Source organism: Felis catus, chromosome D4, assembly GCF_018350175.1.
Source record: "Felis catus isolate Fca126 chromosome D4, F.catus_Fca126_mat1.0, whole genome shotgun sequence".
In the NCBI taxonomy this organism is placed as follows: domain Eukaryota; kingdom Metazoa; phylum Chordata; class Mammalia; order Carnivora; family Felidae; genus Felis; species Felis catus.
In genome coordinates, this window is record NC_058380.1 from 92,853,136 (window position 1) to 92,877,283 (window position 24,148).

General features: G+C 61.7%; 1 long non-coding RNA gene across 1 annotated transcript; it reads left to right on the plus strand.

The window, feature by feature from the left end:
- Positions 1–22,394: 22,394 nt before the first annotated feature.
- Positions 22,395–23,866, plus strand: LOC123381595. Its single transcript, XR_006588802.1, has 3 exons — positions 22,395–22,585; positions 23,001–23,250; positions 23,555–23,866. It is a non-coding gene; the product is annotated as an uncharacterized LOC123381595 (long non-coding RNA).
- The last annotated feature ends 282 nt before the right edge of the window (positions 23,867–24,148 follow it).

The window sequence follows — 24,148 nt, forward strand, 5'->3', positions numbered from 1 at the left end:
GCCCCGTCCACACTTCCTAGCTCCAGGGGCCCAGCGTGGTGGACACAGGACCCCAGACCCCGTCCTCCCCTAGTTCCTGGCAATCCCCCTGGACACCTTGGGGACCCCCTGACCCTCAGCCGGTATGTCTCCCTCCCTATGTGTTGGGTCCCGGGCTATTGCCAGGAATCCTGATGTCCCTGCCCCATGGCCCCACTGCCTCCAGCCTTTCTCTTCTTTCCCCCTATTACCCACCCCTCCCACTGTCTCCAGTGGGACAGTCAGAATATGTGTGTGTGTGTGTGTGTGTGTGTGTGTGTGTGTGTGCACGCGCCTTTCTGGAGATGCCCAGAGGTCACAGCCTCACACGGATGGGGTGCATAGGGACCCCCGAGCATCTCAGGGCCTCTCATTCCCAGGGAGAACCCCATGTGGGGGTAGAGGCTGGCCTAGGATTGGAGACCAGCCCTGCTCCTTGGACAATGCACACCTCACTTGTCCTAGGCCAGTCCTTGTCTCTCCTGACCTCAGTGTCCCCCCTGTCCCTGAGGGTCAGACGGGGAAGTGCATCAGCGTGGCCCTGGCCCAGGCTCGCCCCCGGGGGTAGGTAGATGGGAGGTGCCCCGGGTACACAGGCCTCCCTCTCCAGGGTCAGCCGGGTCTGTGTCATGGCCAGGTATGCCCAGGGACCAGCACTCAACACCTGTGGATGATCCAGAGGTGACGCTGACGTGCATGAATCCAATCGCTCCCCACCTGGCTGGTCCCCCATGTTCCTACCTCTGCCAACTACTCTGGAACCCCAACCTTCCTGAGCCCCAGAACCATGCCCTCCCCATCCAGGCAAGCCTCAGGGTGTGAGGCCAGGTGGGTTGGACATCTGGGGACACGACGGCCAGTGACTACACTCATCCCACCCAGCTGGCCTGGACCGCAGACTCCACCCCGGGGTCCAGGTGCATGGACCCTGGGGCATGGCTGGGCCAGGGTCCTGGAGGCAGCAGTGGAGGCCGACTCAGGGCAGGGAGAAGTCGGTCCTCCCCCTGCCCTTCTCCTTTCCTCCTTCCGGCTTGTCTTCCTGGCAGGACCTTGGACAGAGGTCCAGCCTGTGCCTGGCTACAGCCCTGGGTGGAGTCAGAGGGTGGGAAGAGGCCCCTGGAGGCCAGGGGGCACCTCCAGGAAAACCAAGTGTCAGGGGGCTACTTTAACTGGGCATCCCCCGGGCACTCAGTGATTTCAGCCCTTTGTATACATGAGCCGTGACCCCAGGACCGGGTATCAGCCCATTCCTCACCCCAAGAGGCACGTATCCTCCCCAGCCGAGGCCCCGTCGGTGGCCGGTCCTCCCTCCAGCCCCAAGAGGTCCAGCTGCTCCACAGGCTCTACATCTTCCGCGGCTGGAGCCCGAGCAGCCATCAGGGGCCTGGATCCGGGCCCTGGAGCCCCTCAGGGAGGACAGGTGGTGAGACCGGGCAGGAGCCAGGAGAGGGCCGAGTGGAGGCTCCTTGAGGTCATGGCCTCCTGCTCAGCCCAGACCCAGGTGTGTGCTGACCCCTATGGCACCTGGACCCCAGCTGCCGGGCAGGCTCCGGGACAGAGACCACAATGTGGCTCCTGGTAGCTCACAGGTGTCCCTGTGTCCTGTAGTTAGACCTGTCCTACCAGCTGGACTCCCTCCTGGTGGCCAGCAATATCTGTGGCCAAAAGGAACAGGCCACCGTCAAGGTCTGGGAAGAATGAGTGGCCAAGCACAAGGGGAAGGATCACCCTCAACTCGGGGGGTCCCTGCCCGGGCTGGCGGGGGCTCCGGAGGTGGTATTCCAGCTCTCTGCTGACCAGCCCTGTGCCCAGAATCACCTGCCTCCCTTCTCTGGGCCTCACTCTCCTGCTCTGTGAAATGGGTGATGCAGACTGACCCCTCCCATGGCAGGAACAAGGCAGGGCCCCAGGGCCCGGGCTGTCCTCCCGGTCCTTCCCAGAGACTCCAGGGCCTGCGCTGGCCTCCCAGTCCCTCCCGGAGACCCCAGGGCCCAGGTTGTCCTCCCAGTCCCCCCCAGAGTCCCCAGGGCCCAGGTTGCCCTCCCGGTCCTTCCCAGAGACATCAGGCGTCAGCTCAGCCTCAGCCTCCACACGCCCCGGGGCAGCCTTGGGCGCTCACGAGCTCTGTGTCTCAGGGTCCAAAAGCACAGCTCCTCACTGCCCCTGTCCCCCCAGCCGGCGGGCGACACCGCATCACCGGTGCCGGCCTGGACGTGAGGATCAGCAGCCTGGACGAGAGCATCCGCCGAGCTGGCAGGGGGAACGTCCCTTGGTCCCCTCTCCGAGACCACCGAGGTACAGACCTCACTTGAACAACTCCTCTGACAGGAGACCATCTCTGGACCTGCCGGGGAATCCAGCCCCGGGAGGAGGCGACGACCTGCTCTGCTCTACAGAGGAGGAGACTGAGGCAACATCATCCTCCCAGGCCGGTGCTTGGGAATCCATTCTTGCCTGGGGGCAAATAACAAGCCTGTGAGCTCCCTCCAGATCTAGGATGCCGTGGCTCTGACGACACTGCCTGATCACGTCCCCTGCACCTGGCAAGCCGCGGTGACCCCCGACTCCTTACCTGACATCCGAGCCCCGAGTGAACTGGGCCAGATGCCCTCCCCAGGGTGTTCCCCTCCCTCCTCCCTAGTGTTTTCCTCCCCCAGGGAGCCCACCATCCCTGCCCCTCGAGCCCCCTGCTACCACCGTCCCCGCTCCATGGCTCCCATCCAGAACACCCTCATCTCTAAGGCTGGCTTCAGAGGTCACCCCCTCGGGGTCCTGAGCAAGCCCACGCTTCGGGTCAGAGCGACCCGGGCTCACACTCACAGTGGGGCCACGTCAAGTCCTGTGACACGCAAGCTCTATGCCAGCTTCTGGGACCTCGGTGCTCTTTTTGAAGATGGGGTCGGCGGCTCCCACGTCCGGTGGGTGTGTGGGGGATGAAAGCAGGGAGGTGAAGGTGTCCGAAGTGGGGGAGCTTGTGGGGGGAGGGGGCTCTCAGGAAGGCACGGGGAGGGGATGGGGAGGAGGGAAAGGCGGCCTGACCTCTCCCTGCCCAGACTGGTGTCCACCTCCCCCTCCCCCTGCTCAGCCAGGCGCCCGGATGAACAGTGGAGTGGAGTGTGGGGGCCAGGTCAGCAGGGTGGGGGTCTGTCTCGTTTCCCTCTTAACCCGGGTCTCCATACCCGCTGCGTCCAGCCGCCCTGCCTGGGTGGAGTGGCTGTGGCCCCAGGCCTAAGAGGATATGAGGGTCACTGAGCGGGCGGTGGAGATCGGATACGTGCGACCCCAGGTGTCGTGGGCTCCTGCCGCGAGGTGGTCCCGTGCGCGCAGTCCCATGGTCCCGGTGCACCTGCGCAGGCTCCACCTGCCTCGACCTTTGGTGGGAGCACCTCCCAGCCCACAAGGCTCCCGCGCCACATCCTGCCCGAAGGTGGGAGCCAGGGGCCACTCTAGCCGGACTGGTGAAGCTCCTCCTCCAAGTGCTCATGGAACAGTCGGGAAACTGAGGCCAGGAGAGGCAGGGACTGGCCGGGAACCCACCAGGTGAGCAGAGCCTAGAGGGGCTGGGGGAGGTTTCGGGCTCCTAGGCCAGGGCTACACTTTCCCAGGGGGTTTTCGAGGGAATGAGAGCCTCTAAGATCCTAGAGGACCACTGAACCCATCCCGTGTGGGGTCCTTTCCTCTGGGCATCCCCGAGTGGGCACAGGTCTGACCTTCTGCATCTCCCGGTTTCTGTTTGGGCCACGGGAGGACCAGCTGTGTCCTGTCTGGCTTCAGGCTGTGGTGTCACAGCACGCACGGGGGTCTCCACCCCGAGACCGTGCCCATTGTCACCGAAGGGGCCTCCATAGTCCCACCTAATCCTTAATCCATTGTGATTTCAATGTCAATGGAGAAAAAGTCTATTTCAAACGGCCACAAAGTACAAAAATGAATCTGTCCCGTCTGAAAAGTCGGTGCAGACCCAAAGGTATCTCTTGTGAGATTCCACTTGAAGGAAACCTCCAGAGGAGGTAACAGAACGTGGAGAGAAAGCAAACTGGGGGTTCCCAGGGGCTGGAGGGGGCACGAATGGGGAGTGAGGGCTCTGGGTACACGGTGACCCTTGGGGATCGAGATATTCTGCAACAAAATTCTGTGGCGAGGTTCACAGCGTTGTGAGCGTACCCCGTGCTCAGGAATTGCACAACGTAAAATAAATAAAACATTTTATTGAAGATTAATATAGATTATAACTAATGAACGAATACCATAACAGCTAAAAAATCGAAGAGAAAAAGGATAAGGGAGAAGAGGAAGAGACATTTTGGTGGGGGGTCGGGGTCAGGGATTGGAGAATGAATTTGAAATAAAATATAATAAACAAAAAATAAAATAAGATAAAAAAAAGCACCCTGTATAGGTCTTCAAGCCCTTGATTTTTGGCCGCCATCCATGTGGGATCAAGGGCAGTGGCAGGGGCGGGGAGAAGGGCGATGGCAGGAGCAGTGTTGGGATCAGAAGCAGGAACAGTGGAACCAGGAGAAGCGGGAGCAGAAGCAGGACCCAGCTGACTCTGCTCAGTTGCCTGCTGTCCCTGCACAGGTCCCAGGTCACTTGCTGGCTCCCAGGCCCCTGCAGGAGTCGCCCCAGACTCCACCCCTGAGTGCAGAGACTCCGAGGACCCCGATGCCCTTGGGTCGGGCTCTGGAGCCACACCGGCTTCCGCTCCTGCCCCGGACTCTTGAGAAGGAAACAGAGTGATGGTTGCAGTGGCTCCAAGGCGTCAGGGTGAGAAGAGGGATGGTCCCACCGCACACCAGCGCCAGCCTCTCCAGGGGCCTTTGCAGACACACAACTCACCCCAGAGCCTCCCCGAGAAGCCATGGCCAGGAACCCACATCAGGACCTCTGCCCCCCTGCAGGCCGCAGCCCAGGGCTCTCAATCTCTGCTCCTGGCCCCACACCAGCCCCCGGGGGCTCCTCCCTGGGTGGCCCAGCACCGCCCTGGCCCCGTGAACACACATCTCCCACCCCAGCCTTCTCACCCTCGGGCTCTGGCTCCGGGGGCTCCGGGTCCTCATCCCAGGACCGGTGAACCAGGACCCTGTGGAGGGGCCAGGGCGGTGAAGGAGGCCTTCCCAGGCCAACTCCAGGCCCTGCTTCCTGAGACCTGCGTGTGGCCACTCTCTCTCTGGGTCCAGGGTGGCCCTCCTGGGTGACGGGGCACATGCACAACTCTGTAGGGCGGGTGAATCCAGATTCCGCCAATCGTTTCCCGATTTCATCGGTTGATTTCTGTAAAGAGAGTGACCCGCGGACGGCCCGGAGACATCACAGCCCCGCCCAGCCATCCTCAGTGTCCTTCCGCCCTCCCTCCCCGCTGCTCCCAGATCGGACACAGACCTGAGTGTGCACAGCCCTGCGCCTGGGACACAGTGACATCCACCTACAGGGCTCGAGATGAACCTTGGGGACGAGAGGGCCACCCCAGCACAACCTGTCCCTGCCCTCCAGCCTTGACAGGGGTGTGAGCCTGACCCGCCCACCAGGCATCTAACCCCTTCATCAGCCTGCACCTGCTCAGGTGGGCCCTCCACACACGACCCCTCCTTCCACGCGCACACACACACACACACACACACACACACGGGAGGGGACGTGGGGCCGCACAGTTCAGATCAGAGTGGTGTCGGTCTGGACTGGATGTCTCTGGGTCTCCTGTGTTACCTTTGGGTCCCTGCGAGCTAGAGACCTGAGGCGTCCTGTGCACAACCTGACCCACTGTCTCCAGGGTCGGGAAGCGTCGCGGCCACGGGCTCCCCCGAGCCGGCAGCCGCGGGACACGGGCATACAACAGGAGAACATGTTCGTCAGGTGAAGGTGTCCCAACGAATGAGCCCAGTCTGGCGCTGTCTCCAGAACGTGGGTGCCTGGTGACCCGGGTTCCGAGTTCTGTTGGGGTCTGTTACCAGGGAGGTGAGGTCACTTCCTGGGGTCCCCTTACCCGGCTTCCTGCTCCTACAAGAGCCCCTCCCAGGCTGCAAAGGGCTCCCCTCCACCCCATGCCCTGTCCCTACAGTGACACCAACACAGCCCAGACACGTCACCACGAGGCCTGGTGCGGCCGGTGCCGCGGCTTTGGGGCCACAGAGCTGGGTTCAGACCTGGGTTTTCCCCCTGACCAGTGCTGGGACCCTGCATTGTGCCTCCCGGGGCCCCCGGTCACCCGTCTGCACAGTGGGGTCCTTGTGGCATCTACTTGTAGGGGCGCCATCAGGGAGACACCTGTAGACACGTCCCGTGCCTGCTATCCCATGAGGCTCGTGGGCACACGTGGCCGTGGAAGGACGAGGAAGGGGTGGGCCTGGCACGGAACACACTCACGCGGGCCTCGGTCCTCTCCGGGTCCAGGCACAGCCACCCCTCCTGCCTGGGTCCCAGGCCCAGGGAAGGTGGAGGTGAACTCGTTCACACCCTGTGCCCACCGGACACGCACTCCAGGGGCCCCATTGCATTTGGGCTCTGGTCCCAGTGCATGGTCTGGGCCTACATGCTGGGCGGTCCCCACTGTGGCTCCCAGCCTTCCTGATTCCTGGTCCTACGTGCCTCTGTCACCCCCTCCCCTCCCGGGTGGACGGCCCATGTGACCAGGTTCTAAGGGCTAGAATATGATGACCGGGTGTCATTTCTGAGCCGATACATAGAATTTCTGGATTCCTCTCTCGTGGGTCCATTCTCTGTCTCTGCCTCGGACTCTGTCTCTCTCTTTGTGTCTCATAGGCGCAGGTCCTGTGAGCTCCAAGGTCCAGGTGACAACCCTCAGAAGCCTCCCTTGTGGCTCGTGTCCCTCCCCTGGCCCAGTGCTCAGGTCCCTCACGAGGCCTCCTCTCCCCAGCCAGGGCTCTCCCTGGGGAACCACTTCCTAATGAGGACCCGAGGCTCCAAACAGGAGGGTCTTGACCTCAGTGTCCACACCAGGGTCCACTGCTTGGCCACGAGCTGCAAACCCAGGTCCTCGGTCCTCCAGGCCCCCAGGCTGCCCTCCGCTCCGAAGGACCTTGAGGGAGTAGGAAGCATTTTCCCAGGAGGGGAGAACAGAGGGCCAGGGATGAAGATCCCAGGACACAGAGTGGTCTATGAGCCTGTGGGACCCTTGGGACACTGTCGACGCAGCCCAGTTTAAGAGGAGGAAGCTGAGTCCTTCTGTGCTGTAGCCCCGTCCACACTTCCTAGCTCCAGGGGCCCAGCGTGGTGGACACAGGACCCCAGACCCCGTCCTCCCCTAGTTCCTGGCAATCCCCCTGGACACCTTGGGGACCCCCTGACCCTCAGCCGGTATGTCTCCCTCCCTATGTGTTGGGTCCCGGGCTATTGCCAGGAATCCTGATGTCCCTGCCCCATGGCCCCACTGCCTCCAGCCTTTCTCTTCTTTCCCCCTATTACCCACCCCTCCCACTGTCTCCAGTGGGACAGTCAGAATATGTGTGTGTGTGTGTGTGTGTGTGTGTGTGTGTGTGTGTTTGTGTGTGTGTGCACGCGCCTTTCTGGAGATGCCCAGAGGTCACAGCCTCACACGGATGGGGTGCATAGGGACCCCCGAGCATCTCAGGGCCTCTCATTCCCAGGGAGAACCCCATGTGGGGGTAGAGGCTGGCCTAGGATTGGAGACCAGCCCTGCTCCTTGGACAATGCACACCTCACTTGTCCTAGGCCAGTCCTTGTCTCTCCTGACCTCAGTGTCCCCCCTGTCCCTGAGGGTCAGACGGGGAAGTGCATCAGCGTGGCCCTGGCCCAGGCTCGCCCCCGGGGGTAGGTAGATGGGAGGTGCCCCGGGTACACAGGCCTCCCTCTCCAGGGTCAGCCGGGTCTGTGTCATGGCCAGGTATGCCCAGGGACCAGCACTCAACACCTGTGGATGATCCAGAGGTGACGCTGACGTGCATGAATCCAATCGCTCCCCACCTGGCTGGTCCCCCATGTTCCTACCTCTGCCAACTACTCTGGAACCCCAACCTTCCTGAGCCCCAGAACCATGCCCTCCCCATCCAGGCAAGCCTCAGGGTGTGAGGCCAGGTGGGTTGGACATCTGGGGACACGACGGCCAGTGACTACACTCATCCCACCCAGCTGGCCTGGACCGCAGACTCCACCCCGGGGTCCAGGTGCATGGACCCTGGGGCATGGCTGGGCCAGGGTCCTGGAGGCAGCAGTGGAGGCCGACTCAGGGCAGGGAGAAGTCGGTCCTCCCCCTGCCCTTCTCCTTTCCTCCTTCCGGCTTGTCTTCCTGGCAGGACCTTGGACAGAGGTCCAGCCTGTGCCTGGCTACAGCCCTGGGTGGAGTCAGAGGGTGGGAAGAGGCCCCTGGAGGCCAGGGGGCACCTCCAGGAAAACCAAGTGTCAGGGGGCTACTTTAACTGGGCATCCCCCGGGCACTCAGTGATTTCAGCCCTTTGTATACATGAGCCGTGACCCCAGGACCGGGTATCAGCCCATTCCTCACCCCAAGAGGCACGTATCCTCCCCAGCCGAGGCCCCGTCGGTGGCCGGTCCTCCCTCCAGCCCCAAGAGGTCCAGCTGCTCCACAGGCTCTACATCTTCCGCGGCTGGAGCCCGAGCAGCCATCAGGGGCCTGGATCCGGGCCCTGGAGCCCCTCAGGGAGGACAGGTGGTGAGACCGGGCAGGAGCCAGGAGAGGGCCGAGTGGAGGCTCCTTGAGGTCATGGCCTCCTGCTCAGCCCAGACCCAGGTGTGTGCTGACCCCTATGGCACCTGGACCCCAGCTGCCGGGCAGGCTCCGGGACAGAGACCACAATGTGGCTCCTGGTAGCTCACAGGTGTCCCTGTGTCCTGTAGTTAGACCTGTCCTACCAGCTGGACTCCCTCCTGGTGGCCAGCAATATCTGTGGCCAAAAGGAACAGGCCACCGTCAAGGTCTGGGAAGAATGAGTGGCCAAGCACAAGGGGAAGGATCACCCTCAACTCGGGGGGTCCCTGCCCGGGCTGGCGGGGGCTCCGGAGGTGGTATTCCAGCTCTCTGCTGACCAGCCCTGTGCCCAGAATCACCTGCCTCCCTTCTCTGGGCCTCACTCTCCTGCTCTGTGAAATGGGTGATGCAGACTGACCCCTCCCATGGCAGGAACAAGGCAGGGCCCCAGGGCCCGGGCTGTCCTCCCGGTCCTTCCCAGAGACTCCAGGGCCTGCGCTGGCCTCCCAGTCCCTCCCGGAGACCCCAGGGCCCAGGTTGTCCTCCCAGTCCCCCCCAGAGTCCCCAGGGCCCAGGTTGCCCTCCCGGTCCTTCCCAGAGACATCAGGCGTCAGCTCAGCCTCAGCCTCCACACGCCCCGGGGCAGCCTTGGGCGCTCACGAGCTCTGTGTCTCAGGGTCCAAAAGCACAGCTCCTCACTGCCCCTGTCCCCCCAGCCGGCGGGCGACACCGCATCACCGGTGCCGGCCTGGACGTGAGGATCAGCAGCCTGGACGAGAGCATCCGCCGAGCTGGCAGGGGGAACGTCCCTTGGTCCCCTCTCCGAGACCACCGAGGTACAGACCTCACTTGAACAACTCCTCTGACAGGAGACCATCTCTGGACCTGCCGGGGAATCCAGCCCCGGGAGGAGGCGACGACCTGCTCTGCTCTACAGAGGAGGAGACTGAGGCAACATCATCCTCCCAGGCCGGTGCTTGGGAATCCATTCTTGCCTGGGGGCAAATAACAAGCCTGTGAGCTCCCTCCAGATCTAGGATGCCGTGGCTCTGACGACACTGCCTGATCACGTCCCCTGCACCTGGCAAGCCGCGGTGACCCCCGACTCCTTACCTGACATCCGAGCCCCGAGTGAACTGGGCCAGATGCCCTCCCCAGGGTGTTCCCCTCCCCCCTCCCTAGTGTTTTCCTCCCCCAGGGAGCCCACCATCCCTGCCCCTCGAGCCCCCTGCTACCACCGCCCCGCTCCATGGCTCCCATCCAGAACACCCTCATCTCTAAGGCTGGCTTCAGAGGTCACCCCCTCGGGGTCCTGAGCAAGCCCACGCTTCGGGTCAGAGCGACCCGGGCTCACACTCACAGTGGGGCCACGTCAAGTCCTGTGACACGCAAGCTCTATGCCAGCTTCTGGGACCTCGGTGCTCTTTTTGAAGATGGGGTCGGCGGCTCCCACGTCCGGTGGGTGTGTGGGGGATGAAAGCAGGGAGGTGAAGGTGTCCGAAGTGGGGGAGCTTGTGGGGGGAGGGGGCTCTCAGGAAGGCACGGGGAGGGGATGGGGAGGAGGGAAAGGCGGCCTGACCTCTCCCTGCCCAGACTGGTGTCCACCTCCCCCTCCCCCTGCTCAGCCAGGCGCCCGGATGAACAGTGGAGTGGAGTGTGGGGGCCAGGTCAGCAGGGTGGGGGTCTGTCTCGTTTCCCTCTTAACCCGGGTCTCCATACCCGCTGCGTCCAGCCGCCCTGCCTGGGTGGAGTGGCTGTGGCCCCAGGCCTAAGAGGATATGAGGGTCACTGAGCGGGCGGTGGAGATCGGATACGTGCGACCCCAGGTGTCGTGGGCTCCTGCCGCGAGGTGGTCCCGTGCGCGCAGTCCCATGGTCCCGGTGCACCTGCGCAGGCTCCACCTGCCTCGACCTTTGGTGGGAGCACCTCCCAGCCCACAAGGCTCCCGCGCCACATCCTGCCCGAAGGTGGGAGCCAGGGGCCACTCTAGCCGGACTGGTGAAGCTCCTCCTCCAAGTGCTCATGGAACAGTCGGGAAACTGAGGCCAGGAGAGGCAGGGACTGGCCGGGAACCCACCAGGTGAGCAGAGCCTAGAGGGGCTGGGGGAGGTTTCGGGCTCCTAGGCCAGGGCTACACTTTCCCAGGGGGTTTTCGAGGGAATGAGAGCCTCGAAGATCCTAGAGGACCACTGAACCCATCCCGTGTGGGGTCCTTTCCTCTGGGCATCCCCGAGTGGGCACAGGTCCATGCAATTGCATGGAAACACAGTCCCCCGCCCCCCAGTAACTAACCACCCGCGTGGGCGTCAAAGGATGAGTGGACCCTGGAGGTGACAGGGGTTGGGGGAGAGAAGAGGTGTGGGGCGGGGACATTGTCTCCAGGGAACATGCCCAAGAGGGGAGCCACGCCAGGCCGATGGCCAGGGGATCCCCAAATGCCCCCGTGTGTATCACAGGCACCCCCATTCTAGAGAAGCACCTCATTCAGCTCCCGTGGTTGGAGACCTTCGAATGCGCAACGTGTTCTCATGCTGTGTCCTGATATCTCGAGGCTGTGATCTCAGGAAAGCCCACAGGGACAGGCTTTTCCCACTTGCAGACGGTGGGTCCGGTCTCACCCCCGAAGCCTCTGGTCACGTGCCCGGAGGGACGCAAAGGTGACACTGGGAGGCCCAGGCCTGGCCATCTAGCCTGACACGGCCCTGATCCAACTGGTGAGTCGCACTAGCCTCCCTGTGTCTGTGAGTGTGTGTGAGGCTGTGTGTGCTTGTAAGGATGGGACATAGGGGGGAAGCCACCCAGAGCAGGAGCAGGCTGATGGGAGGGTCATGTCCACACCCCAGGTGAAGGGTGACTGGGAGGGACAGGGTGAGTTTTGTAGAGCTACAGGACAAAGGGACACACTCTGGTCTCTGTCCCCGAGCCCGGCCGGCAGCTGGGGTCCAGGTGCCCTAGGGGTCGGCACACACCTGGGTCTGGGCTGAGCAGGAGGCCATGACCTCAAGGAGACTCCACTCTGCCCTCTCCTGTGTTCTGTGCCAGGCCCACCCCTTCCTCATCTTCCACGGCCACGTGTTCCCACAAGCCTCATGGCATAGCAGGCACGGGACGTGTCTACAGGTGGCCCCCTGATGGCGCCCTACGAGTAGATGCCACAAGGACCCCACTGTGCAGATGGGGAGACTGGGGGGCCCCAGGAGGCACGGGGTCTGTGCGGGGTCCCAGCACTGGTTAGGAGGAAAACCCAGGTCTGAACCCAGCTCTGTGGCCCCAAAGCTGCGGCCCCGGCTGCACCAGGCCTCGCGAGGACGTGTCTGGGCTGTGTTGGTGTCACTGTAAGTACAGGGCATGGGCGGATGGGACTCCTTTGCAGCCTGGGAGGGGCTCTTGTGGGATGAGGAAGCCTGGTAAGGGGGACACAGGATGTGACCTCACCTCTCTGGTCACAGGGACCAATTGAACTCACAACCCCGGTCACCAGGCACCCACCTTTTGGGGACAGCGCCCGACTGGGCTCATTCGTTGGGACACCTTTGCCTGACGAACATGTTCTCCTGTTGTGTGCCCGTGTACTGTGGCTGCAGGCTCAGGTGAGCCGTGGCTGCGACCCTTCCCGACCCTGGAGACAGTGGGTCAGGTCGTGCACAGGACGCCTCAGGTCTGTAGCTCGCAGGGACACAAAGGTAACACAGGGAGACCCAGAGACATCCAGTCCAGCCCCACACCGCTCTGATCTGACCTGTGCGGTCCCACGTCCCCTCCCGTGTGTGTGTGTGTGTGTGTGTGTGTGTGTGTGTGTGTCTGTCTGTGTGTGTCTGTGTGGAAGGAGGGGTCTTGTGTGGAGGGCCCGCCTGAGCAGGTGCAGGCAGATGAAGGGGTCGGATGCCTGGTGGGCGGGTCAGGCTTACATCCCCGTCAAGGCTGGAGGGGCGGGAGAGGGTCTGCTGGGGGGGCCCTCTTGTACCTGATGTTCATCCTGAGCCCTGTAGGTGGATGTCACTGTGCTCCGGGTGCAGGTCTGTGCACACTCAGGTCTGTGTCCGATCCTGCAGCTGCAGGGGGAGAGGGCGGAAGGACACTGAGAATGGCCGAGCGGGCTGTGATGTCTCCGGGCCATCCGCGGGACACTGTCTTTACAGAAATCAACCGATGAAATCGGGAAACGATTGGCGGAATCCCGATTCACCCACCCTACAGAGCTGTGCATGTGCCCCGTCACCCAGGAGGGCCACCCTGGACCCAGAGAGAGAGTGGCCGCACGCAAGTCTCCGGAAGCAGGGCCTGGAGTTGGCCTGGGAGGCCTCCTTCACCGCCCTGGCCCCTCCACAGGGTCCTGGTTCACCTTTCCTGGGATGAAGACCCGGAGCCCCCGGAGCCAGAGCCCGAGGGTGAGAAGGCTGGGGTGGGAGATGTGTGTTCACGGGGCCTGGGCGGTGCTGGGCCACCCAGGGAGGAGCCCCCGGGGGCTGGTGTGGGGCCAGGAGCAGAGACTGAGAGCCCCGGGCTGCGGCCTGCAGGGGGGCAGAGGTCCTCGTGTGGGTTCCTGGCCTCGGCTTCTCGGGGAGGCTCTGGGGTGAGTTGTGTCTCTGCAAAGGCCCCTGGAGAGGCCGTCGTTGGGTGGGTGGGGGACCTTCCCTCCTCTCACCCTGAGGCCTTGGAGCCGCTGCAACCATCACTCTGTTTCCTTCTCAAGAGTCCGGGGCAGGAGCGGAAGCCGGTGCGGCTCCAGAGCCCGACCCAAGGGTATCGGGGTCCTCGGAGTCTTTGCAGTCAGGGGTGGAGTCTGGGGCGACTCCTGCAGGGGCCGGAGAGCCAGCAGGTGACCTGCGACCTGTGCAGGGACAGCGGGCACCTGAGCAGTGTGAGCTGGTTCCTGCTTCTGCTCCCGACACTGTTCCTGCCACTGCACTTGTTCCCATATGGATGCCGGCCACAAATCAAGGGCTCAAAGGCCTTTGAGGGGTGTTTATTGTATTTCTAATTATTGCTCCAATCCCAGTCCGCCCCCCCCAGCAGAATGACTCTTCCTCTTCTCCGTTATCCTTTCTGTCCTCTACTTTTTAGCTGGTACTTTATTTGCTTATGGTTTGTTTAAAATCCACATTAATCTTCAATAAAAATTCTATTTGTTTTACGATATGCAATTCCTGAGCACTGGGCATGCTCACGATTCTGTGAACCACGCCACAGAATATTGTTGCAGAATCATTCGGTCCCCAAAAGTCAGTGTGTACCCGGAGCCCTCACTCCCCATTCGTGCCCCCGCCAGCCCCTGGGAACCCCCAGTCTGCTTTCTCTCCGTGTTCCGGTTACCTACTCTGGAGGTTTCCCTCAAGTGGAATCTCGCCAGAGATACCTTTGGGTCCGCACCGACTTTTCATATGGGACAGATTCATTTTTGTACTCTGTGGCCATTTGAAATAGACTCATTCTCCTTTGATATTGAAATCACAATGGATTAAAGATTAGGTGGGAAAAAAGAGGCCCCTTCAGTGACAATGGGCACAGTCTCGGGGTGGAGACCCCTGTGCATGCTGTGACACCACAGCCTGAAGCCAGATAGGACACGGCTGGTCCTCTCGAGGCCCACACAGAAACCGGGAGATGCAGAAGTCCGGACGGTCACACCACAGAGGGGAGAGCATCCCTCACGACCCAGGGCCAGAACGGTTCACAGGCTTCTGGGCCAAATAATGCTCCAAATCAGTGCGTTCCCCGGGATGGAGGCCAGACCTGTCCCAGTCCAAGGGGAGGCGACCCCCATGGGAGCAGGCGTCAGAGATGCGGGACATCCCGGGGTGGGACTCGGGTAGCTGAGACCCGAGGGAGGCAGTGGTGGTCACCTTCAGACGGGCAGGTTTCTGGTCTGGGGACTGGCAGCCTAGGTGTCCACGTGAGGAAGCAGAAGCCCCAGCCGATCCCCAGCGAGAAGTCCTCGTCCTGCAGGGTCCGGCTGGCCCGATACTGGGAGAGCCCCCAGAGCCCAGAGTTGGCCCTTCCCCATCCCCATGTGGGGCCCCAGGCAGGCTGGTCAGCTCTGCTCCCCTGAGTTCGGGGGGGGCCCTTGGCAGGTGGTGGGGTTTCCCAGGAAGAGGGACCCCGAGCCCCAGGACACAAGATGCAGGCCCGCGGGTAGGACAATCCAAAGTCAAGGAGATGGGCTTCCTGACCCAGCTCGTCTTACTAGTGACCCAGGCTGTGCTATTAGCCTCGGTGTCCCCATCTGTGACACGGGGATGTAACGGGCCTTCAGATGGGTTGGCGCATTCCCTGAGAGATGAGGTGGAATCGTGGCCTGGTGCCTGCAGGACACAAAGGGCCACCTGGAAGGCTGTCCCAGAGTCCGCCAGGGCATAGGATTCCGGAAGCCCCTCCTTGGCCCCTGCCCGCTGTCCCCCTTCTGGGAACACTCAGCGTTGTTTGTGGAGGAGGTGGAGACGATCCAGGAGGTCAACAGGTCCCACGTGGAGGAAGGTCAGCGCTGGAGGGACAGAAGGATGTGTCCCGTGCCCCCTTCCAGGGTGCGAGCTGTGACGCCCTGTGACCGGACCTCTGACCTGACCCGGTGTGGACCCCGCTTCTATGGTTTCCCTCCCTCCCTCCTTCCATTCCTCCTTCCCTAATTCAGCTGGGGAACTCAGGTCCCTGCTGTGTGCTGAGCACCATGACCTCTTCAGTGAGCACGACCCTACGAGGTCCCCCGGGTGGCATCTTCCTTTGCAGGGTCTGAATCTTCCTGTGCTCTGTCCTGTCTGGCGAGTCTGGGAGGGAGGCCGCTGCACATGTGCCTGCAAGGAAGCACGAGTCCAGAAGGTCCAGACCACCTGCCCCAGGTCCCAGCTTGTGGAGCCTGAACGGCAAGGTGGCCCCAACCCCCACAGTGGATGAGGGAGGCTGGACCTTCATTCCTCCCAGCCTTCTCCAGAGTGCAAGGCCTTCTCTCCAGCCCAGGGTGAGCCTGATGGGCACACAGGGCCCTCCGAACATGCCCTCGTTCACATCTGGTTCTGGGCCCCTTGCCCCACCCTCAGCTCCTCTGCCGGATGCAGGGGGAGCCCTCTCCTCTCCCTGGGTCTGCTCCTGGGGTCCCGGCCTGCTGGTCTCAGAAGAGCTTGCAGATTCGCTCCCCGTGACCAGCGTGGGATCAGGGACAGGATGGGGGCTGTGGGTCGAGGCCTGGCCTTAGCGAGTGCGGGACGATGGGATTTGGTAAAAGAAGGACCTGCAGGTTCAGCTGGACTCCTGTAGACTGAGCAACCAGACTGCATACCCACTGGTGCCCCCAGAGCCCACAGGACAACACGGAACAGAGGAGCAGAGACCCGGAGGGACAGTCTTGGCCCAGTGCTCACCTGCCCTTACGTTTTTAAACCTCACCTATATGGGGGCGGGCGTATGCTGTCCCGACGGTCCCTAAGGCAGGAGCCCTGTGTGTAAACACAGGACAGAGCTGCTCAGGGTGCCACCAGGATGAGGCGTGGACCCCGAACGTCCACGGCCCCCTAGAGGCCCGAGCCCCAATCCCAGAAGCACAGCTTGACGAGCCCATGAGGATCCCATTGCTTCTTTTTATAGCAGGGAACACTGAGGTTTGGTCCGAGGTCACCCAGAACTTCGAGGGCAGAGCCCGTGGCAGGTGGCCTGAGACCCGGCACCTCTCCACAGAGACACGTCTCCTGTTGTCGCCCGGTCCCGGTACCGAGGCCCCGCGGGGCCTGACATGGATGTCTGGCTCCACCCTGAGCTTTCCAGAGCCGTCTGCTGGGCTCCCGGGAAAACGCTGGCCCTTGCCCCAGACAGAAGGTTCTGCCCTCCTGTAAGAAAAGGGAGGTGCACGCACTCACTGGGCTAGAGGCCCTGCCCCCACCTGCCCTTGGAGATTAAGGACTGGGGAGCCCTGTCTTCCTGCTCCTTCCAAGGTTCTAAGACATGCTCGACCACGTAGCCCCTCCTTCCTGGGAGACATTCCTGGGCCTCCTCCGGGATCTCAGGCGAAGGTCACAGCAAGGGATCAAGCGGGAGGATCTGGGTGGTAGGGAGGTTGAGGACGGAGTTTGGAGGCCAGGGCTCCAGGTCCAGCTTGGCCGCTAACCAGAAAAGGATCCCTAGCCATTCCCCCGGGGGTGCCGCCCCATACCCTTGGTGATGTCAACCCCTCTCCTGGAGTTACCAGTGGGGAGACCGACCACCAGGAATTTCTTCCTCATCTGCCCCGAAGAGTCAAGACCACATTCACAGACAAATCGAGGGGCGTGTTTCCCTACACACCCATTTGACAGATGGGAAATCTAAGGACAGGCCAAGGAAACGGAGGCTTCCTTCTCCGGGGTAGCTGGGGCATAGCCCCTCCACCGCGGGCCTCACTTGGCTTGGTCCTAAGCTGCTGGACGAGCCCGCTGATCCCAGCGAGACCACATGGCTGTCACCAGAATTCCTCAGTGAACCCCTCCCTGCTCCAGTCAGCTCCATGCGAGCAGGAACTAGGTTGGCTCATTGCTCTAAGTCCAAGTCCCCAGAACCTTCCCGCAATGTAGTGGACGTTCACCTTCTGTCGAATAACCAGGTGAGTTGATATGCGTAAGGTGCTGTCATTGACAGAAACCACTTCTGTCCTTGTTCCTTTGTGGATGCGTCCATGCCTGCCCTCAGCACCCTGTCTGCTCCCCGCTGTGTGCCCGCACCCGGATCCCAAAAGCGAGCCCCGGACCCCACCCAGGAGGTAGTACGGCCTCTCACCCGCAGCCAGCAAGTGGGAGCGCCGTCCCCATGGCCCTCCTCACTCTAAGAAGACACGTAAGCCATATTCACCAAGGTTTTTAACCATGGCACCTTCCCTCTTCTCACCCTGACGCCTTGGAGCCACTGCAACCATCACTCTGTTTCCTTCTCTAGAGTCCGGGGCAGGAGCGGAAGCCGGTGCAGCTCCAGAGCCCGACCCAAGGGCATCGGGGTCCTCGGAGTCTCTGCAGTCAGGGGTGGAGTCTGGAGCGACTCCTGCAGGGGCCTGGGAGCCAGCAAGTGACCTGGGACCTGTGCAGGGACAGCAGGCAACTGAGCAGAGTCAGCTGGGTCCTGCTTCTGCTCCCGCTTCTCCTGGTTCCACTGTTCCTGCTTCTGATCCCAACAGTGTTCCTACCACTACCCTTCTCCCTGCCCCTGCCCCCGCCCTTGCTCCCACATGGATGCCAGTCACAAATCAAGGGCCTGAAGGCCTACACGGGGTGTTTACTTTACTTTATTTTTGTTATATTTTATTTCAAATTTATGCTCCAATCCCTGACTCCGACCCCCCACAAAATATCTCTTCCTCTTCTCCCTTATACTTTTTCTCGTCTACTTTTTAGCTGTTACTTTATTTGTTCATTAGTTATAATCTATATTAATCTTCAATAAAAAGTTTTATTTATTTTATTGTGCAATTCCTGAGCACTGGGTATGCTCACAACGCCGTGAACCACGCCACAGAATTTTGCAGCAGAATATCTCGGTCCCCAAGGGTCACCGTGTATCCGGAACCCTCGCTCCCCATTCGTGCCCCCACCACCCCTGGGAACCCCCATTCTGCTTTCTCTCCATGCTCTGTTACCTCCTCTGGAGGTTTCCTTCAAGTGGAATCTCACAAGAGATACCTTTGGGTCTGCACCGATTTTTCAGACGGGACAGATTCATTTTTGTACTTTGTGGCCGTTTGAAATAGACTTTTTCTCCATTGACATTGAAATCACAATGGATTAAGGATTAGGTGGGAAAAAAGAGGCCCCTTCGGTGACAATGGGCATGGTCTCGGGGTGGAGACCCCCGTGCGTGCTATGACACCACAGCCTGAAGCCAGACAGGGCACAGCAGGTCCTCCTGTGGCCCAAACAGAAACCAGGAGATGCAGAAGGCTGGACGGTCACACCACAGTGGGGAGAGCATCCCTCACGACCCAGGGTCAGAACAGTTCACAGGCCTCTGGGCCAAATAATGCTCCAAATCAGTGCGTTCCCCGGGATGGAGGGCAGACCGAAGCAAGTTCCTGCCGAGTTTTCAGTGAAACCCCCTCTCAGTGTATATGTTGAATTTGGGGGCTCACACATTCAAGTGCAGAGCCACAGCCAGTATAACCCGCTGACCCCCTACCCTCGCCAGGGAAATAGTCACGGGGAAGAGCTCTCTGGGCTGGGGGAGCGCTCCTCCCATTTCTCCTGGCCTGGGGGGACCCCAGAGAACGTCTCCATTGTTCTCTTTCCCTCCAAGGGAGGAGCTGCCCCGAGCACCCCTGCACCCTGGGTGTCCCCGCCCCTGGGTCCCGACTGCTGAGAAAGAGGCCACAGGGACCTGTGTCAGGAGCCTGGTCGGCCACTGCTCCCGGGGCCATGCCAGGCCCTGGTGGTTGCATGGAAAGGCTGGATGGCTTTGGGGGCGTGCCTCAATGGCGTCCCCTCCCCCTTTCCCCACTGCGGTCTGCGATCCGGGTCCTGTACAGGTGCTCCATCCGTCACCGGTACCTACCTTGTTCCTGCCATGGGAGGGATCGCTCTGCATCACCCATTTCACAGAGCAGGACAGTGAGGCCCAGAGAAGGGAGGCAGGTGTTTCTGGGCACAGGGCTGGTCAGCAGAGAGCTGGAATACCACCTCTGGAGCCCCCGCCAGCCCGGAGAGGGACCCCCCGAGTCGAGGGTGATCCTTCCCCTTGTGCCTGGCCACTCCTTCTTCCCAGACCTTGATGGTGGCCTGTTCCTCTTGGCCACAGATATTGCTGACCGACCAGGAGGGAGTCCAGCTGGTAGGACAGGTGTAGCTACAGGACACAAAGACACCTGTGAGCTACGAGGAGCCACATTGTGGTCTCTGTCCCCGAGCCTGCCCGGCAGCTGGGGTCCAGGTGCCATAGGGGTCAGCACACACTTGGGTCTGGGCTGAGCAGGAGGCCATGACCTCAAGGAGACTCCACTCGGCCCTCTCCTGGCTCCTGCCCGGTCTCACCTGTCCTCCCTGAGGGGCTCCAGGGCCCGGATCCAGGCCCCTGATGGCTCTTCGGACTCCAGCCGCGAAAGATGTAGAGCCTATGGAGCAGCTGGACCTCTTGGGGCTGGAGGGATGACCGGCCACCGACGGGGCCTCGGCTGGGGAGGATACGTGCCTCTTGGGGTGAGGAATGGGCTGATACCCGGTGCCGGGGTCACGCCTCATGTATACAAAGGGCTGAAATCACTGAGTGCCTGGGGGATGCCCAGTTACAGTAGCTCCCTGACACTTGGTCATGCTGGAGGTGGCCCCCGGCCTCCCCGGGCAGCTTGCCACCCTCTGACTCCTCACAGGACTGCAGCCAGGCACAGGCTGGAACCGTGTTAAACGTCCTGCAAGGAAGACAAGGCAGAAGGAGGAAAGGAGAAGGGCAGGGGGAGGACCGACTTCTCCCTGCCCTGAGTCGGCCTCCACTGCTGCCTCAAGGAGCCCTGGCCCAGCCATGCCCCAGGGTCCATGCACCTGGACCCCAGGGTGGAGTCTGCGGTCCAGGCCAGCTGGGTGGGGTGGGTATAGTCACTGGCCATCTTGTCCCCAGATGTCCAACCCACCTTGCCTTGCACCCTGAGGCCTGCCTGGCAGGGGCGGGCGTGGTTCTGAGGCTCAGGAGAGGTTTGGTTCCCAGAGCAGTTGGCAGAGGTGGGAACATGGGTGACCAGCCAGGTGGGGAGTGGTTGGATTCATGCACATCACCGGTCCGTCTGGATCATCTACAGGTGCTGAGTGCGGGTCCCTGGCCACACCTGGCCTCCGCACGACCCATCCGGCCCTGTGGAGGGAGACCTGTGTTCCCGGGGCACCTCCCCTCCACCTACCCCTGGGGGTGAGCCTGGGCCGTGGCCACACTGATGCACTTCCCCGTCTGACCCCAGGGACAGAGGGACCCTGAGGAATGGCAAGGACTGGCCCAGGACAAGTGAGGTGTGCAGGGTCCAAGGAAGAGGGCTGGTCTCCTGTCCTAGGCCAGCCTCTACAACCCATGGGGTTCCCCCTGGGAATGAGAGACCCTGAGATGCTCGGGGGTCCTATCCACCCTGTCCCTGTGAGGCTGTGACCTCTGGCCATCTCCAGAAAGGCTTGCACACACACACACACACACACACACACACATATTCTGACTGTCACACTGGAGATCAGAGGGGAGTCCACACTGGGAGGGGGTGGGTAATACGGGGGAAAGAAGAGGAAGGCTGGAGGCAGTGGGGCCATGGGGCAGGGACATCAGGATTCCTGGCAATAGCCCGGGACCCACAGCATAGGGAGGGAGACATGCCGGCTGAGGGTCAGGGGGTCCCCAAGGTGTCTAGGGGGATTGCTAGGAAGTAGGGGAGGACGGGGTCTGGGGTCCTGTGTCCACCACGCTGGGCCCCTGGAGCTAGGAAGTGTGGACGGGGCTACAGCACAGAAGGACTCAGCTTCCTCCTCCTAAACTGGGCTGCGTCGAAAATGTCCCAAGGGTCCCACAGGCTCATAGACGACTCTGTGTCCTGAGATCTTCATCCCTGGCCCTCTATTCTCCCCTCCTGGGAATATGCTTCCTACTCCCTCAAGGTCCTTCTGAGCAGAGGGCAGCCTGGGGGCTTGGAGGACCGAGGACCTGGGTTTGCAGCACGTGGCCGAGCAGCAGCCCCTGGTGTGGGGACTGAGGTCAAGACTCTCCTTGATGGAGCCTCTGGCCCTCATTAGGAAGTAGTTCCCCAGGCAGTGCCCTGGCTGGGCCGAGGAGGCCTCATGAGGGAGCTGAGCACCAAGCCTGGGGAGGGTCACAGGCCACAAGGGAGGCTTCTGAGGCTTGTCACCTGGACCGTAGAGCCCACAAGCCCTGCTCCCGTGAGACACACAGAGACAGACAGAGTCCGAGGCAGAGACAGAGAATGGACCCACGAGAGAGGAAACCAGAAATTCTATGAATCGGCCCAGAAATGACACCCGGTCATCATATTCTAGCCCTTAGAACCCGGTCACACGATCCGTCCACCTGGGAGGGGAGGGGGTGACAGAAGCACATGGGACCAGGATTCGAGAGGGCGGGGAGCCACAGTGGGGACCGCCCATCACGTAGGCCCAGACCAGGCTCTGGGACCTGAGCCCAAATGTAATGGGGCCCCTGGAGTGCATGTCCGGAGGGCACAGGGTGTGAACGAGTTCACCTCCACCTTCCCACGGGCCTGGGACCCAGGCAGGAGGGGTGGCTGTACCTGGACCCAGAACAGACCCAGGCCCGTGTGAGTGTGTTCCGGGCCAGGCCCACCCCTTCCTCGTCCTTCCACACTCACGTGTGCCCACGAGCCTCACGTGATAGCGGGCACGGGACGTGTCTACAGGTGTCTCCCTGATGGCGCCCCTACAAGTAGATGCCACAAGGACCCCACTGTGCAGACGGGTGCCCGGGCGCCCCGGGAGGCACAGTGCAGGGTCCCAGCAATGGTCAGGGGGAAAACCCAGGTCTGAACCCAGCTCTGTGGCCCCAAAGCCACGGCCCCGGCTGCACCAGGCTTCTCGGGGACGTGTCTGGGCTGTGTTGGTGTCACTGTAGGGACAGGGCATGGGGTGGAGGGGAGCCCTTTGCAGCGTGGGAGGGGCTCTTGTAGGAGCAGGAAGCCGGGTAAGAGGATGTGACCTCACCTCCCTGGTAACAGACCCCAACAGAACTCGGAACCCGGGTCACCAGGCACCCACGTTCTGGAGACAGCGCCCGACTGGGCTCATTCGTTGGGACACCTTTGCCTGACGAACATGTTCTCCTGTTGTGTGCCCGTGTCCCGCGGCTGCCGGCTCGGGGGAGCCCGTGGCCGCGACCCTTCCCGACCTGGGAGACAGTGGGTCTGGTCGTGCACAGGACAATCAGTCTTTAGCTCGCAGGGACCCAAAGGTAACACAGGAGACCCAGAGACATCCAGTCCAGCCCGATACCGCTCTGATCTGACCTGTGCGGCCCCACGTCCCCTCCCGTGTGTGTGTGTGTGTGTGGAAGGAGGGGTCGTGTGTGGAGGGCCCACCTGAGCAGGACAGGCTGATGAAGGGGTCAGATGACTGGTGGGAGGGTCATGCTCACACCCCAGGTCAAGGCTGGCTAGGAGGGACAGGGTGTGCTGGGGTGGCCCTCTTGTCCCAAACGTTCATCCCAAGCCCTGTAGGTGGATGTCACTGTGCTCCGGGGGCAGGTCTGTGCACACTCAGGTCTGTGTCCGATCTGAGAGCTGCATGGGGCAGAGGGCGGAAGGACACTGAGGTGGCCGGGCGGTGCTGTGATGTCTCCGAGCGGTCCACGGGTCACTGTCTTACAGAAATCAACGGATGAAATCGGGAAACGATTGGCGGAATCTGGATTCACCCGCCCTACAGAGTTGTGTGTGAGCCCCGTTGCCCAGGAGGGCCACCCTGGACCCGTGGAGAGAGTGGTCGCACGCAGGTCACCGGAAGCAGGGCCTGGAGTTGGCCTGGGAAGGCCTCCTCCAGCGCCCCGGCCCCGCTGTAAGGTCTTCGTTCATCGGTCCTGGGACCAGTATTTGGAGTCCCCGGAGTCAGAGCCCGAGGGTGAGAAGGCTGGGGGTGGGCGATGGGGGTGCACGGGGCCTGGGTGGTGCTGGGCCACCCTGGGAGGAGCCCCCGGGGGCTGGTGTGGGGCCAGGAGCGGACTGAGAGCCCCGGGCTGTGGACTGCAGGGTGCAGAGGTCCTCGTGTGGGTTCCTGGCCGCGGCTTCTCGGGGAGGCTCCGGGGTGTGTTGTGTCTCTGCAAAGGCCCCTGGAGAGGCTGGTGCTGGGTGGGGTGGTGGACCTTCCCTCCTCTCACCCTGAGGCCTCGGAGCCGCTGCAACCATCACTCTGTTTTCTTCTCAAGAGTCCGCTGCAGGAGCAAAAGCCGGGTCGGCTCCAGAGCCCGGCCCAAAGGCATCAGGGACCTCGGCGTCTCTGTAGGCAGGCGATGTATTTGGAGCGACTCCTGCAGGGGCCCGGGAGCCAGCAGGTGACCTGGGACCTTTGCGGGGACAGTGGGCACCTGAGCAGAGTCAGCTGGGTCCTGCTTCTGCCGGTTCCACTGTTCCCGCTTTTGCTCCCAACAGTGCTCCTGCCATCGCCCTTCTCCCCGCCCCTGCCCCTGCCCTTGATCCCACATGCATGTTGGCCAAAAATCAAGGGCTTGACGACCGATACAGGGTGCTTTTTTTATCTTATTTTATTTTTTGTTTATTATATTTTATTTCAAATGCATTCTCCAATCCCTGACCCCGACCCCCCACCAAAATGTCTCTTCCTCTTCTCCCTTATCCTTTTTCTCTTCGATTTTTTAGCTGTTATGGTATTTGTTCATTAGTTATAATCTGTATTAATCCTCAATAAAATGTTTTATTTATTTTACGTTGTGCAATTCCTGAGCACGGGGTACGCTCACAACGCTGTGAACCTCGCCACAGAATGTTGTTGCAGAATATCT